Below are 17,471 nucleotides of genomic sequence, written 5' to 3'. Positions count from 1 at the left end.
AAATGTTTCCACCTGTGTTCCTGGGATAAAGAAACTCCAAGGAGCCCTAACTAGTTTGGCTCAGTGGATAGAGCATCAGTCTGCGGACTGAGGGGTCCCGGGTTCGATTCTTGTCAAGGCATGTACCTTGGTTTCAAGTACATCCCCAGTAGGAGGTGTGCAGGAGGCAGCTGATCCATGTTTCTTTCTCATCAATGTTTCTCTCTATCCCTCTCTCTTCCTTTCTGTAAAAAAATTAATAAAAACATAAAAAAAAGAAAAGAAAAGAAACTCCAAAGACGCTAGTCTCTAGGGAGAGGAAGCAGGGAGTTGCTACATGAAGTCATTACCTGGAGCCTATAGCAACCGCTTCCTGGTGGGCTGGACAGGGCTGGGCTGTGGGCTGCATTTTGTGCTATGGGATCTTGGCAGCATTGGCTACGATTTGGTGGGGTGTTGCTCCAGGATGGTGGTGGGGCCTGTGTCCCACTTGGGGGAAGCTGAGTGTTCATTTGTCAGTGCCAGATCCATGGTGCTGGCCAGTGTGCATCATGGCAGCTCCTGTGTTGAGCATTTGCCCCTGGTGATCAGTACATGTCATAGAGACCGGTTGGATGGTGGGACACTTAGCATATTATTTGTATATTTCAGTGATAAAAATGAGTTCTGTCAGAATCCAACTCCAAAAGTGGATAGGTTTAATAAACAAAATCTTTAAAATTATCTGAATCCTAAATGTATATGATTTGAAAAGTAGGTTTCTGTTTTGTACAACTTTACTGAAGCCAGTTAGTGACTTTCTATCATGTTTACTCACACTTCTTCCCTTTGCTCATTTCTATCACTCATGACCCAGATATCCCAGCCAAGAAATTGTTAGTTAAGAAATAATATAATATTTGAATTGTTATTCTCTTAGTCATTTAATTACTATTTCCCATAGCCCTCTGAAAGATTGAGTAAAATAGCAAAATAAATTATATTGTTAAAATAGCAAGAAATGTCTTTTATTATTAAAAATCTTTTTCAATAAATCTGAGGCCCTTTGTTAATATAGAATTACCCTGATTAATTTTAATAATGAACTTATTTTGTATTTTGGGTTTTTTCACTTAATTTTATTCAAAAAACTCAAACAAGGTAATTATGTCAGACACTCCTAATTTCTCATTATTTATCATGGCCTCTGGTTCTGTACTTCCTTGTGTGTTATTAAAGAAGTAAACACTCTCTAATTATGTTTTCAGTTCCTCAGAAATGTAATAGTCTCAACCTACTTCAGACGCCTATCATTTTCTAGGGGTGGTTTCCAGAAGGTTCTTATTCCTGTACCAGCATGATCATAAAGTTAAACCACTTCTTTACATCCAGGACAATTCCAGTCAAGATGCTTTTGTTGTTGTTGTTGTTGTTAATTCTCACCCAAGGATTGATGTGAGAGAAACACATAGATTGGTTGCCTCCTACAGAAGCCCCAACCAGGGTGGCTGGGGGGCGGTGAGGAGGAGATTGCAACCAAAGAATGTGCCCTGGACTAGAATCAAACCTGGGATCTTTTGGTCTGCAGGCCGACATTCTATCCAATGAGCCAAACCAGCTAGGTCCAGTCAAGATGCTCTTGTTTGTTTTCAATTCATACCCACCTCCCAACTCTGAGGCATACTGTTTTTATGTTGTTTCACCCTATGAAATACTTTTTTTTTTCTGTCCTCTTAATAGTCACAAGATGTAAAAGTGACCAGAAGGTATTATGTACAAAGTATTTAAAAGAAAACACTCTGTTGTATAACATTATAAAATTTGCACTCTTTATTCACTTTCTCATAACTTAAGTGCAATAGTAACATAAGCAACCTTTTATGAGCCTGCACAATCTATATACCAGGCTTCTTCTTAATTGCTTTGTGGATGAAAAAGAAAGGTGGCAATCCAGAGAGGACCATAAGTATGGAGCCTTATAGAAGGAAGTGTGCTTAGAAGATCTAGGTAAGGCAAATGAAGCCCACAATTATTATCTAAGTTTTCCCATCTTGAAAAGCTAATTGATTTCTTCCTAATTTTGTATGGAAGATGGCATATATTCAACTGATAACAGAAATATAATGCAGCTGGGGTTTTCTAATGAAGAAGTTAGTAGCATAAACGCGGGGATACAAATATGTTCTTAAGGAGATGAAGAGAGGTTTATTGTATTGTCCTTCTAAGCAGGTCTGGAAGGCTGGAGACCATTGTCAGATGTGAGTCAGGGAGAGATTTCCATCTGGAGAGACTGGAGTGGAAGCATCCTTGAAAGGCAGTGTGCTTGAGTTGGCAGGAGCATAGGAGTAGACTAAAGGAGACATAGTGAATCTAGTTGGAAGAGTTGATTGACATTACCCTTCATGATTTCTGAGTGTGTGTCATGCCATCCAGAGGATTAACATTTTATTCAAAGGAGAATATTTTCATGTATCTCAGCAAGGGATGGCTTAAAAATTGTACTTTTGGTGGAATCCTTGGACAGCACTGTGTTTACTAAATTGAATCAGATTGGAATCGATAAAGGAAAAATCAAAACAGTAGAGAAAACACACACACTAAAAGATAACTGATGGAATTGTTTGATATCTAGAAATCTCTGTCTTTTCAGTTTTATCATTTCATATTTTATCATTTTAAGATTATGGCTGACTGAATTGAATGCTACATGCTAAACACTATTTGAGCGTTGTACATGTAAGTAGTCTCTTAGCAATCTTAGCAATTCTGTCACAAGTAATGGTGACTCTCACTATGGTAGTGGGGGTTATTGTTATAATTCCATTGTACACATGAGAAAACCAAAGAGAGTTTCAGTAACTTTTCTAAGATTGCACCATAGGGAATAAATCCAGCTCTAACCCCAAGCAGATTCACCCCAGAGTCAACCAGCAACCCTCACCATGTGTGTTACAGCCCTTCATTACTCAACATGGTATGTTTCCCTGAAAGAAGTAAATATTTACTCATAGGAACCCAAAGTGTTGTTTTCTCATCCATAAAAATATGTATTATCGCACCTTCTCTCTGCCCTACAGCATTTTAGATCATAAGACAAAGCATTAGAAGATTTTTTTATACTCTAATACATTAAAAATAAATGTTTTTTCTACATTGTATGTAAAGTTAATGTAGCAAATGTACCATCTATAAAGAGCAATGATGAAGAGTGATTTCTAGAGCCCACAGTTCTTTCTTGTGTCACCCGTGTGATGTTTTGGATATTTTATTCTATCATCTTCTTCAATAACATTGAACTCTAGTGCTCCAAAGTGACCCCAAAAGCCCTCATCATCAAGTATATAAACAGAAATAATGACATGTGAAAGTCCTGTTTTTAATCCCAGACAATTGCTTGGTGTAAATTCCCATGATAGCACGATCTTGGATAAACACACATATATACACATATACACAGTTATGTCGATAACCGGGGTTTCATGATCATAACTATGACCTACAAATGTGGTACATGACAGTAAAAATAACTTTCTATAGGATTAATTCAAATTTTGGTTTCACTTTGTACAATGTGTATGTTCTTAGAAATGTCGGAATCCTCTGAGCTTCATGTTCCTTTCTGTAAGACAGAGAAAACTATAGCTAGTGAAGATAATTACTAGAAGAGCTGGAGGTGGTGTCCATAAACAATGTGAAATTGGTGATGCCAGGGTGGAGGCTATCATTTTCACATTTGTGTTTTACCAGTTGGTTCTTCAGAGCGGGACCAGTGTTTCCTATACGCTGTGCTTTTATAAGTCTGTGAACCACGCATCCTTGACAAAGTGGAACTTTCTGTCTTGACAGTGCCTTGGGTAAGATAACTCAGGACAAGGCGTCACTTTTCCAAGGCTCTCATCAGCTGGCATCAGTTTATGAGGGGTTGTTACAGCAAGGTCACTGGAAGAAATGTAGGGACAGTCAGATGGAAAAGATCAATGCCCACACGTGGCCCATTAGCTTTACTGTCATCATTTGGCATCAATGTGGATGACACTGAAGGAGATACCAACACAGGTGTACTATTAACATGCCATTGAGAATCTCTCCTTTGTAGAATAAGAGTATTTAAACATAGGCATCAGGGCTGACCCATCTTGATACCCTTTAATTTAGCTGCGAGGTGCATAGTCAATATGGGCCTGTTAATTGAGCAAATGAGTAGAGAAATATCTTTACATAAATAAATTCCTTTAATGGCTACAGAAGCACAGTCTGGACCTGATGCCTAGTTTGTATGGCTTAGATCTTCTTTCTAGAAGCTGCAGAACTAAGCCAGACTAAAGAAAGCCAGAAGAGGTACTATGTAATAACCATGGTTATAAGTACCTTACATACTTTTTAAAAAACACATCTAATTTACAGGTGGTTTTAAAGACAAATTCACACATAAAATACAAAAAAATTAGTAAATTTTAAAGCAACAAAACTTAGAATAATATTCAAGTAGAATTGCTCAAAGTATATATCAATTCAGCTACTTAGAAACCATTGGTCAGTCAAGATTTTTGTTTCTCACATATGCTACTTTATGAATAAGTCTGTCTTTTTAAAAATTACTCTTTAAAAGGAAGCTATTCCAAGTAGATAATTGTTGTAAATAATTTTTCCAATTATTACATCCTATCTAATAAAAGATTAATATACAGATTAACCATCACTCTGTCACAAAGATAGCGGTGCCCATAGCTATAAGATGGCAGTGCCCAGTCCTCTCAGCCCCGTGAGAGCCCCCCAGTCCCAGGGGGCAGCCACTGAAAGTGGGCAGGGTGAGTGGCCTGGTGGAATGCATGCTTCATCCCTGTGACAATGAGGCAAGTGTTTTGTGCCTGTCTGCAGGTGGGCCTCTGGGCTGTGGAGAGCCTCTGGGCAGCAGATGCAGATTAGCCAGGCCCCAGGCTACTGGTGCTTGGATTCGTGCACAGGGTTACAAGTTTGCATATAATAAACTTGCCCAGCTTTCTGAAGGGATAGTCTTTATGTATTTAAACTTAATTAACTCTTATTAATCAATACTATTAAAGTATGTTGATGCACTAAGGAGAAAATGCTTTCTCTCTCTATTCCTATTCTAGAGCCAAGCTTTTTCTCCCACCTATCCTGAGACTTGGATAAACTACTAGTATATAGGTATTTTCTGACCATCAGATGCTTCTCGTATAGGCACTTGGGAATAGGCATTTTTTTCTTTTAAGGACAATACTAGTTGGTGAGATATGTCTCACCTTCAAATCCTAATTACTAGACCTGGGACTCTGCAAACCAACCAACTCCTTTGCCAGCTGACCCCCATTCAAATCTCCTAACAGAGGGTAGCAAAGGAAAATTGAAATACTCAGGAGGACATTAAGGACTTGCTTTTCTGGTTTCTTCTTGTTACTGTGAGCATCGTCTAAGAAATGGTATGTGGATTGAACAGTCACATGCACCAAGTCCCCTGGTGTCCTCAGGGGCATCTGCTCCAAGCAGGGTGCCCTCCTGGGAGCCCTGAGCTCTGCCTCTGCAGAATGCCTTCTGGATTCCAAAGTCTGAAACCTCCCATTTGTTCCTATTGTTTCATCTGTCCTAGGGTGGATCAAACTTTGAAGGGCTTATTTTCCATGTGTTACTTCCTTACTCCCTTTTGTTTTCCCAGCCTTTCAAGGTATGTAATATTCCCTTTATCTGCTGATATAGCTTGTGTGTTTTCTATTTTACTAACCAGAGAACTAGGATGAATTTTAACTGAAATAGTGTCCATCACTAAGGACATTTTTAAATTCTCCCCTGAATTTTTTGTTTAACTTATGAAACTTTGCCTAATTAAATTTCACAGCATTAAAAAAAAAGTATTTGGCAAAATTATTTCCCAAATATTAGTTCTATAGCATGATATATCCTATTGGATATGGTCACAATACATGGGTTTATAATATTCTCTTCTATGGAATGGATATTCCTCAGTTCTCATGGGGACTGAATAGAAGGGGTATTAAAATAAAAAAAGCAGTATGTGTACCAGTTCTCATTTATATTCCTGACTTGAGCAGCTCTTGGCAACCACTTAATTTATTTATGGACAGCCTAATTAGTTCTTGCAGATCTCAAATTTTTACTTTATTCTCTAGTAACGAAGTCCTTTTCAAAGTAGCAGGGCAGTATATGTGTAGGCACTGATGGCTTCCAAAGAGCCACAGACCTTGCCCTGGCCTGCTAGCACCTCCAAAGCATTTCCTATGAGGGTCCCAAACTTACATTCCAACTAATTAGCCACAGGTCTCAAAAAGTTAAAATTTTAAAATTTCTATTTTTCCCCCTACAGGGAATGACTTCAAATCTAATCACCCAGTGATAAGGATTTTAATCTTTCTAAACTCAATCACCATCAAACTCTTATCTCAAGGAAACAAGGAGACAGGAAACTTGGCTGATAGATGAATTAAGTAATTTTGACCCTGCCAGTGGTCTGTTTAAAATTGTGGTTCCCTGCACTTTCTGATTATATAGGGATGAAGATTGTTTTTTCTGGCTTAGTCAGATGAAACTATATCTTGATATGATAAACTCATTCCATACAAAAAAATAATCTTGACATTGCTTAAAGATGGATATTCACTAGAACACTCACATGCATATATTCCAAGTAACCATTGTTGAATGTTCAGTTTGTGGGAGACACTGTTCTAAGTTTTTTATAGGTATTTACCCAGTTAATCTTCACAGCAGCCTTAGAAGGTATAATTATTAACTTTGTTTTACAGATGAGGAGATGGGTCTGAAGGAATTAAATAACATTCCCAAGATCATGTGACATGTGTACCAGTTCACATTTATATTCCTGACCTTAAATTTTAGAAGCGTTCTTTTCCTCCCTGGCTCTAGTGGAGTTTTTCAATGCGAGAAACTCATGCAGGATTTGGAGGGACAATAGTGTTGAAATCATTCTTCTCAGGTCACAGTAGGCAAAGGCAGCTGCTTCATGGCCGCATCTACAAGCTCTCGATTCTCCACTGTCATGATTACACATGATGGCTCCAACATCCCAGCAGCTCTGGCTTCTGTCTGGCCACTGACCTTCCCTCATAGGTCCAACGGATGGCCTCTCCACTCCTTCAGCTGTGCCTTCTGGATTTGCACTCCCCATGTCCTCTCATGTATGTGCAACCCCCTGTTCCTGTAGTAAACCCCTATTCTTATAATGCTATAGAGACTTTGTCTTCCTCACTGATAAGGATGGAAGAGTTGTCCTGAGGCCTAATCCAGTTCTGTTATCACCAGTATAGGTGCAGGGATTCTTTTCTGAAAGAAAAATAATGGTCTTTGGTGGAACACACTTGAATCTTAAAAATTTTTATGTATAGCATTAAGTTCACTTAATTCTACATAATCAAGTGTGAGTGGGGAAAGTTGAAGGTGACAGATAAATGGTTAACATGTGTCAAGAAGCCTGCAGAAATGATGAAGTGATTGCTTTAACCTAATTGCTTTTATGGGTCAAGGAACACTTTTGGGAGAAGAGGTGGATTGAACATATGTGTGCGAATGGCTATGAGCATCATAAAAACAAATAGTAACAATATTCTTATCAATATCTAGGAATAAGACTAAAATTTTAATATGCTGGTCATGATTCTGGTATATATGGACTATACTTTTTAAAATGTTTGTTCTAAAGAATGTACTTCACTTTTCATTATTAATATGGCTGCCTTTTAATTAGCATATTCAAATGTTGAGCTCATTGAGTTTACCTGAAATTGTCTATTTTTGTAATAGGTAATGTAGTGCAAGAACATGAAAATAACATGTTCAGGTAAACATATATTTTTGAAGCCTGGATTTTTTTATTGTAAATATAAGGTCTTACTCTGGACCAAGTCCTAGCATATTAAATGCTAGTATGGTGGGAAAAAACAGCTTCTGCAGAGTATACAAATCTAGGCATATAAAATGATGCTCACTGTCATGATGCTGTCATAGAGATTAATGCAGAGGACACATTTTTAAAAATAAAACCTGCTATTAAATGCTCAATGCAATTAACATTATGAGATTCAGACCCATCTATCAGCATCCACTAAATAAAGATTAATGACCATCTCTCCACCTCAGGTGTTTCTTATTTCTGTTCTATCTATGTCTCTGAGGGATAAAATAATCTTTAACCATTATACTTCTGTAGATTTATTATATCATTGAATTACTACCAAAGTATATACAAATATAATAGTATTTCACTTCATAGTCTTGTCAAACTGTTCCATACCACACTGCCAATCTCTGACCAACACAGGTGATAGACAATATCTGGCTAGATATAAGTGAAAGCTGTTGTGAATTCAAAATGTGATTTATTGAGGATATTATTTACAAGACTATCAATGTATATTTGAGAAAGAAGAGGTCTCTAATATGGCAAATGTATAGTGAAACTTTCCCAAACAGTGTCATAGAGGAGTCTCAGGGGCCCATTCCCAATGGAGAATATCATGCCCAGTGACAACAAAGGTCCCTGATTTCGGCCTGTTTTACTTAGAATGCTCAGTCGCTTGTACTCACCACCATGAGTGATGACAAACTGCATAAATACCAAAGAGGAAATTTATTTGGTAGTGTCTGTCTACATGTGTTCAACAAGGTCATGCCAAGTTTTAATGTGTAAACTTAAAGAGTTAAACGACTCTCTCAGAAACACACACACTTCTATCTTGGCTACTAAATTTTAGAGCTTTTTAGTATCCACTTTGCCTGCTTAACCCTGTTATTTAACCTTCTTTTTAGCTGAAATTCTACCTGTTACTAGTCTTCAGTGAACTCTCAGTACTGCACTCCTGTGTTCCTGCTGGGTGGTGCTCACTGCCCATTCCTTAATCTCACCCCTAGGGAAATAAACATTACTCCTAGGTGCCAATAATTAGGATAGATAAGTCATCGCTAGACTAAAAACTCCATAGTAGGCAGGCACTTTGCATTGAACATTTTAATTATTTGTCTATTTCCAGGGTCTAATCTAGGCCAAGGAACAGACCAGACTATGAATATATATTTGATAAATGAATGTGTCAGTGGTTCAAATTAAATATATTTTTAAATAATAGTTTAGGTTTAGGTGTGCGTGTTTTTCATATTATGGGGCAATATTCTAGATGGACAACTTTAGCTTTGATGTTTCATGCATCAGCACATGGTTCTGCTACAATGCTCAGCTTGGCATCAGTGAGATATGAACTCAATGACTCGTGCCAACCACATTGATTTCTCACTCTCCTTGCCTGTCAGGGTCTGTGAGTGGGCTCCACCAGCTCTGCTCCCCATGGTTCTCATTCCGGAATCTTGTCTGCAGAAGGAGCCCTAACTCAGGACATGCTATCCTCATTGGGGAGGAAAAACCAAAAGAGTTGGAGGAAACTCAAGTGATGTTTCTGAGGCATCTGGTTGGTCTTGGCTCATTGTACATTTGTTTACATTCCATTGGCCAAAACTTTCAAATGACCAGACCCAGACAGAGTGGGAGGGATGTAAGGTTATCTTAGAAAAAAGGGGGAGCAAATAGTTGGAGACAATCACAATCCACCTCACTTCTCTATGACATGAGTCCTGTAAGACTCATATCTTTCAGAAAAGTATCTCAATTTGAAGTGTGAAATTCAAGGACCAGAATTTTGTTATTTAAAATGTTTAATTAAAATCATAGAAATCAGAAAGATCTTTGGCATGCAGCACACTAAATTTGAGGTTTAAAATGAAAATATCAGTGACGTTTGTAAGTTTCATGGCTATTTGCTTTTTCTGAGTACTTAGTGTCAGTATATGTAAAAAAAATGAACTAAAATACCCACCTTATAAAGTTTTTGTGTAAATTTTATAATATAAAAAAGTTCCAAGGCCAGCTTCAGACTTGCTTGGATGGCATCCTTCCTTTCTCTCTCTCTTTCTCTCTCTCTCTTCATTTCTCTAAGTTTGTTTATACTTTGCTCAGTAACCTTTGCCTTTCTAAATTCTATCTTCTCTTAGCATTTTTAACAAGAAAACACCTGACCTAACTTTTTACAGCTGGCTTCAATGGCACTGAAAGCTGGGGCTTTTTTCTCACCTCCAGGTCCATGGCTTCACATGCGTTGTCCATCTCCCTACAGTATAACAGATAAATGAGAGAGGGTTCTTATTTTTCTTTTTCACTCTAGAGCTCTCCTAGGTCACTGCCATTGCCTCAGTCCTTTCCTGAATCTTTTTAATAAGAAAGGTATTGAGAAACGTGTAAGAGTTTAGTTACTGGAAGCAAGAAACTCAACTTTTTAATTTTGTTCACAAAGAATCTTGTCTCCCACCCACATTCTTTCAAAGCAATAAAGTGGCTGTATTGTCTTCCAATTTGAAATAATTTGACAGATTGCTCATGAAAAGAATCTAAACTTAAATTAAAATGTTAAACTTTAATTAACAAATATGAGTAGTCCTATGTAGGTTTAATGTAGCTTCATGACAATTTGATCCTTTTCTGCAGGTCTTCTTAGGCTCTTGGTAAAAAAAATCCACAAGATTGTTTAGTATTAATTTGATTAGCAAAAAACCAAACAAACAAAAACAATCCTAAAATATATCTTTATGGTAAATATTAAAAGTGCTTTAATGTATATATAATTATATGTATGCATATTATTACATAATAAAATTTTGCAGTAAGATAATTTGTGCTCATGGAAAAGCTTTTTCATTTTTGTATCCCAAAAACTACTTGTGTGTCCACTTGATCCTTCAACCATGGATTCATATATTAAGTAAACACTTATGAAATGCACTTTCTATGCCAGACACCTATTCTGGGACCTAAAAATTTAAATATGAACATATCCTCATATGGAAGACAAGTCATTAGGTAACTATTATATCATATATTCAAGCTGTAGGGAGGCATAAATGCAATGATATATGTAAACTTAAATGGAATATGGTGAAAGCAGCTACTTCTCTGAGATAATTAAAAAGATGTTCCCACATGACTGATATTGATCTGGTTGTTTTATATGTTGTCTCCTCTTGACCTCACAGTGACCACCATCTTCTCTGGGAAGATTCCAGTGCAGTTGGCCTAACTACAAAGTCCACACCACTTATGTGACTCTTTACCTTCTAATAAAAGAAAACAATATCAAACGGTCTCCACAGAGACATGTAGGCATCTGAAGAGTATATTGAAAGGCACGCAGTGAAGGCCTGCCTTGCGGAGGACAGAGTGTATGATATGAAAGCCATCTGGGAGTCATCTGCTGCAAAAAGCTGGCTGTAGAGATGAGAAACTCAGGGCCAGAAATGTCTTGCAGCAGATCAGAGAATACAATTTCATTCTCCCAACTGTTTGTTTGGTGCTGCTTGAATAATGCCCCACATAGCCTACAAAATGAACCATGTCGGGAAGCAACAAGACAGATCCCAGTGCATCTGCAAAGAGGCTTCCATTTCCCAAGGCCACGTTTGATTCCATAAAAACAAAATTTCAAAGGGGAAAACGTTGGCTCTTTAAAAAGACAATTTAAATACTATGTATCTGTGGCCATACTGTTACGGAATTTAATGACTCCTAGAAGCAGGCTGGAGTGAGAGAACCATGGGAGCCCCAGAAGAAACAGCTGCAGCCCCTTTGGCGGACCAATCATCAGCTCAGTTGACACAGCCTTAGGTGTTGACATTGTCAGAGTAGATAAAACAAGTCCTTTTGGCCTGTGGAGAAGTTGGCGTCCTTTCCTGAAACCAGATGGGTTCTAATTAATGCAGTAGCTGTATGCAGCCTACTTCTTTTTATTTCTAACTGGCAGCCTGGCATTCATTTGGGATTTACCTAGCGAGTCTATTCCAAGAAACTACCATTTGCATTAATTAACTGCATGGTATGAATAGGGAGCGTTTAGAGGGTAGTTAAATTTGAGGTGACAATGACAAACTCATTTCTCTGAACCTTCAGACTCTTCCTATTTAGGGTTTTTTAAAAGAAGCATGGCATCCCCAATACCATCTGGAGCCCCTTAGCCTTTAGAGTGTCATCACTATGCACCCTCTTCCTTTCATGACAGAATCTCTATTTTGTTCAGAGCATCAGTGTGCCCAGTGAAGCGAGGCGTAACCACAAAAACTGGTTCTAGTCCATGATAGCAAAAAAAAAGTCCACTGAGTGTGGATTCCGAGAAGACTGTCTTTGACCAAAAAGAACAGAACTCAGGTGTTTCATAACTTTTACTTTCTCTTCTTCCCACTTTGGCTGTAGATATGGTGCCTGAATTTGAAGAGGTTATTTTGATTTCATGAGGACAAAACCCTCATGGTAAGAGTGAAAGTGCAGAAGAATGGATAGAGCCCAAGATAGAATGGCCTCCTGTGTCCATGCACCACTCTGGACTGGCCAGTATGATTGGAGACCCAAATTCCCATCTGACAGATCAGATCCTCATTGACACACAAAACCCCATGGTAGCTCAGCTTTCCCTGGAATTCTTTTGTCAATTAAGTCAACAAGTCTAATATCGTTCACCTTTGCTTTTGTCTGTTGATGAGTTTGTCCATCATCATGAAAACACAGGTGGAATAATGCAGCCTCTCTCTTCTCAGCACACTCATAATCTACCCTTAAGAAGTGTTTGTGGGTAAATAAGGCTCTATTGAAGAGCTGAGGGTCACAAGAAGGGGTTTGTATTGTTGAATTCCAACACACATTCAAAACCACCTAACAGAGATTTTTAATTCTGTCTGTCTTCTTGGACTTTGAAAAATGGAGATTTTTTTTGGACAACTTTCCATGTAAAGACTAGGCCCCTGGGATTTTCTCTCCATACCTCAATGCTCACTTTTTGTTTACCTACAGCTTCTCTTTGAAAGTTTCAAGACAACTCCCTCTCTTTATCTTATGAGAAATAGTTGGATTCTTGCTTTTGGAAGCCATCGTAACAACACACAAAGCCTGGCTTTCTACCTCAACTGGGTAGAAAAACTTGTTTGCTAGGAAGAATATTGGTTCCAGGTGCTATGAGATAAAGTTTGTTTCACTTTATTATACATAAAAGTGTAATTTATGAATACATGTTAATATGGATTTAGATTTAGTTCTATATTTCTACATGGGCCTTCATAATTATATTTCTACTTCAAAGGGCAGATATAGACTAGAAATGGCTCCTAAAATATCAGTAGAATCCCAGAAGGTTTTGATGCGTTGCATAGCAGGAAACTCAAATGTTTTGGAAGATTCTTAGTTGTTATGCAACGATTTGTAACTTTGTATCATCTTGATTTTTTTTTTTTTATTCAACAAATAATAGCACTATGGTCATTAGATATTTTCAAAGATTAATGAGACTATAAACATAGCCTGCCTGAGACAACAGAGAAATACTGTAAAATGGTAGAGTTGTTTTTATTGATTTTCTATTGAGAAAGATGACAGATTTTAGTTTTTAGTTTTGTGAACTATAATTTTTTAACCCAAACTAGATCTGAACCTTGATCACTGCAGTTTGCCTTAGATTTCTATTCTCAAGATATACAGGGTTGGCAAAAGTAGGTTTGTTTGTATGGAAAATAATACAATAATTTATAAATGATAATACAGCATAAACTCTGTGTTTTATGTACTCACAACTGTAAATTTACATTTGCCCCACCCTGTATTCTATTGAGCTTGTTATTCGAGGGAGTGATAATTACTCCATCCCGTAGCACATTACTATGTAATGATCACCGCTAAACAGTAACACAGAAGGAAACCAGTGCCCTCAAACAAACACCCTGAGATAGAGAGTTCTGATGTGGAAACCCCACACAGAACACACCACCACTTGTGTGGAGCTCAGAACGCCCATTGTAAAGGGCCGCTCCCTTTCTCTGCAAGTGAAACTATTTGCAGGTAGCTTTAGGCAGAGAAAAGAGGTGATTTAAAGAGTTTGTGATGCAGCTGAGGATTGTTGGCCTAAATCAGCACCCATAGTCTACACCAGTGTTTCCCAACCTTCTCTCATGATGAGAATCACCTGGTGGAGTTGTTAAAACACAGATTCCTGAATCCCAACTAAGAAGTGCTAAACTAGAATTTTGGGGAACACTCTGTATACAATTTTACCTATATGTTCCCAAAAATTCTAGTTTAGCACTCCTTAGTTGGGACTCAGGAATCTGTGTTTTAACAACTCCACCAGGTGACTCTCATCATGAGAGAAGTTTGGGAAACACTGGTCTACAGGATGTCAGGCAGAACTGTTTCCCACTGTGGGATTTCAGAGTTCTGTGTGGTGTAAATACTCATCCCTGGATCCCTCTGAAAGGTCTGAGCTTTTATATTTTAGAATCAAAGTCAAGATTATGTGTATTATCTAGAAAGAGAAATGCATTTTTTGTTTTTTTATTTCAGAAATAATAGATGATCAAGTAAATAAAAATAGGTAAATGTTTCTCATGCTTTTAATTTCCACAAGAAAAAAAAATTCCAATTTCATCCTGAAATTCTGATGTATGCATTGGATTAAGTAAGTGAATTTTTTTCTTCACCACCCAATTATTTTGGCATGAGAGTTGTCTGTAGTGGAGGGGTGTATATTGCTTTAGGAAATAAATTTGGCTTAAAAATGTCCTTGATATAAATAAGACATAGCTCTGTGGTCATATCACTATTCTCACCATGTAGTATGTCTTTCTCAATCCTAGTAACACATGCTGAGATGGCAGAGAAAAAATAGCTTAAAGTATGAAAACCATTTACTATTTCATGACTTAATTTTTAAGTTACACTTTATGTTGATTGTTAGTCCAAAGCAGATAAGGCAGCATTATGCAGATATAATCAACCTCTTTTAGAAGCAGGAATTCATCATAAAAGAAGTTTTACTAAAAATACTTGTATAACATATAAAACTTAAAGGTATGATGCCATAAAAATACACTGACTTTATTGATCTTTTTAAAGAATTAGATTGAGATTTTCATAGATTTTAGAAATAACTAGAGCTTTGAAATGGAAATTAACAGATTTTATTACTTAGAGGTACACAATGGTATAATCCTAAATATATTTTCTAGTAGTTACTATTTATTAAGTGCTTACTGTATGCCAGGCATTGTGCTCACCAAGTTACAGGCACCATCCTGCCTAAGGCCCACAGCAGCCCTATGAAATGACTGTTATGCTTTTTCCCATTTTAAAGTTCTGAAGCTTAGAAAGAGTGAGGATCTTGCCAAAGGTTACTCAACTGGGCTGAGACCTGCATCTGTTTAACTCCAAAGCTCCCACAATATCCTGCCAATGTTTTGTATTCTTATTTCTTTTTAATACAAGACTTTTATTTCTGTGATTCTGGTTAATACGCTTCTATATGGTTTTAAAAATGGTCTCTGAAATGTATATGATGAGAATGACATTTTAACGTACCTCTGGCCCAGTCACTGTGGCTCTGGTGATTGAGCATCGGACTATGAACCAGGAGGCGATGGTTCTATTCTCAGGGCAGAGAATAGAACTGTCACCTCTGACATTGGATGGTCTGTTCGATGCTTCCATGTCTCTGGGTCTATTTTAGTTCATCAGTTTATGTTGTTCATTATATTCCACAAATGAGTGAGATCATGGGATAGTTATCTTTCTCCGACTGGCTTAATTCACTTAGCATAATGCTCTACAGTTCCATCCATGCTGTTGCAAATGGTAAGTTCTTATATATTTTAAAAAATAATGTACTCTTGTTTCTAAGGGTATAATGGCACGTTATTGACTGTTCAATAGGTTGGCTTTCTAGAAACCCCACGGGGAGTTATCCTTGTGGTTAAGCTATCCTTCTGCCTCTGCCTGTGTGTATGTGGTTGAAGAAAAATCTCAGGAGAGGGCCTGTGATTGCAACTCTGGTCCTTTGATTCAAAGGCCTTGGTGTATAATGACTCCTGTGGGTTCTGCCTCTATTCCAGTTCATGATTTAGGATTTTTCCAGTTGAATAACATATCACAAAGTTTGTAAGCCTCAAATTTAAGCTAAGCTTGAAAATAACTTCCTTAGGAGGCTGCAGATTTATTACAGACTTCAGTTCTCCATCTAAAAAAAATGGAAATTCAAAGGCTTAGATATATCACAGGGAGTTGTGAATGATTAACTATAAGGATTTGGCTTATTAAGATCATAGATCATAGCTAAGGATCCTTTTCATCTCCGCTCTGCTCTGCTCTGCTCTGCTAGAGGAATGAAGGCAAGGAGCTAGAAGGTCTCTTCCATTCCAATCATCACTGACATGGCCTACTTTTTTTTTTTTTGACATTTATAATGCAGAAGGAAATCTCCTTTTTTAGCTCAGCCATAGCTCAGAGAAAGGTAAATGATAACCCTGAATTTACAGATTTAGGAATCAGATATGTAAACATAAATACATCTTATCATACTCCTCACTGAAAAACATAGGAAACTAAGATCCTAAGCGGTGATAGACTTGCCTAATTAGTGACCATGCAAAGTATAGAACTTAACTTTCATGAGATTCATGGTTTGTGCAGAACAAATAGGAAAGCCAGAATTTTGGTTGTTTATATCTTACTTCCTATCTCCTTCTTTATGTGATCCTTGTCTTGTTGCTCTGCCTGTTGATGAAAAAGCAAAGGCCAGGTGTATTGTGTGTTTCCAACACAGCAATGCATTTTCTCCATAGACACAGAGACTCCATGGGTCTGTGGGGTCAGGGAGCCCTCTTCACCTATCTCCTCCCTGGCTAGGCCACAGCATCCACTTCTCACCTTGTCCCGAATGGATCGGCAGCCTTGCTATGTGTCAGCCCAAGGAAGTACAGTTCTGTATATAAAAACTGAAAAAAGAAATCAAAGCTCTGTTTGACACCTGCATTTGGGGAGAAGGATAAACAGTCTGATCAGAAATAAGTTGAGAATTGGTGAAAACAGAAATTCTATTATCAGGTCTGCTACTGACTTGCTGTGACCTTGAGGAAGTCATTGAAATCTGTAGTTTCCTCTTGTGTAAAATGAAAAACCAAATGATTTCCAAGGCCCATCCTAGTTCTAAAATTCAGTTTACATGTCAAATCGAAAGTATCTGCCTAAGGGCATTAATATAGCTTTCACAATTTTCCAAACAACTACTTGTAATAAATAAATTACCTAAGGCAATTTGATTAAGTTCCCTTCTCTCCTTCCCTCCCTTCCTCCCTCCCTCCCTCCCTCCTTTTCTCCTTCCCTACTTTTCTCCATCTCTTTCCCTGCCATGTCCTCATTTTAGATTAATAATATTCTGATTAGATACCAATTATCCTATCTGTGGACTGACTTCTGACTTGACTCATCTTTTGTCGCTTACACTATTTTCTCACCTGAGCTAGGTAAGCAGGTGAGCTTTCACTGAGGGGCTGTGGATAGAGGTGAGGAGAGCAGTTGTCACCACCTAGCAGAGGGCTCCCAGGAGAGGGCATGTTCTTGCTGTGACTCCTGCTGGGACCCTGCAGTAGTCTGTCTGCCTGGAGCAGCTGGC

The sequence above is a fragment of the Pipistrellus hanaki genome, assembly GCF_964339955.1.
Source record: "Pipistrellus hanaki genome assembly, chromosome: 6".
NCBI lineage: Eukaryota > Metazoa > Chordata > Mammalia > Chiroptera > Vespertilionidae > Pipistrellus > Pipistrellus hanaki.
The sequence above is the reverse complement of the archived record's forward strand: the minus strand, read 5'-3'. Positions refer to the sequence as shown.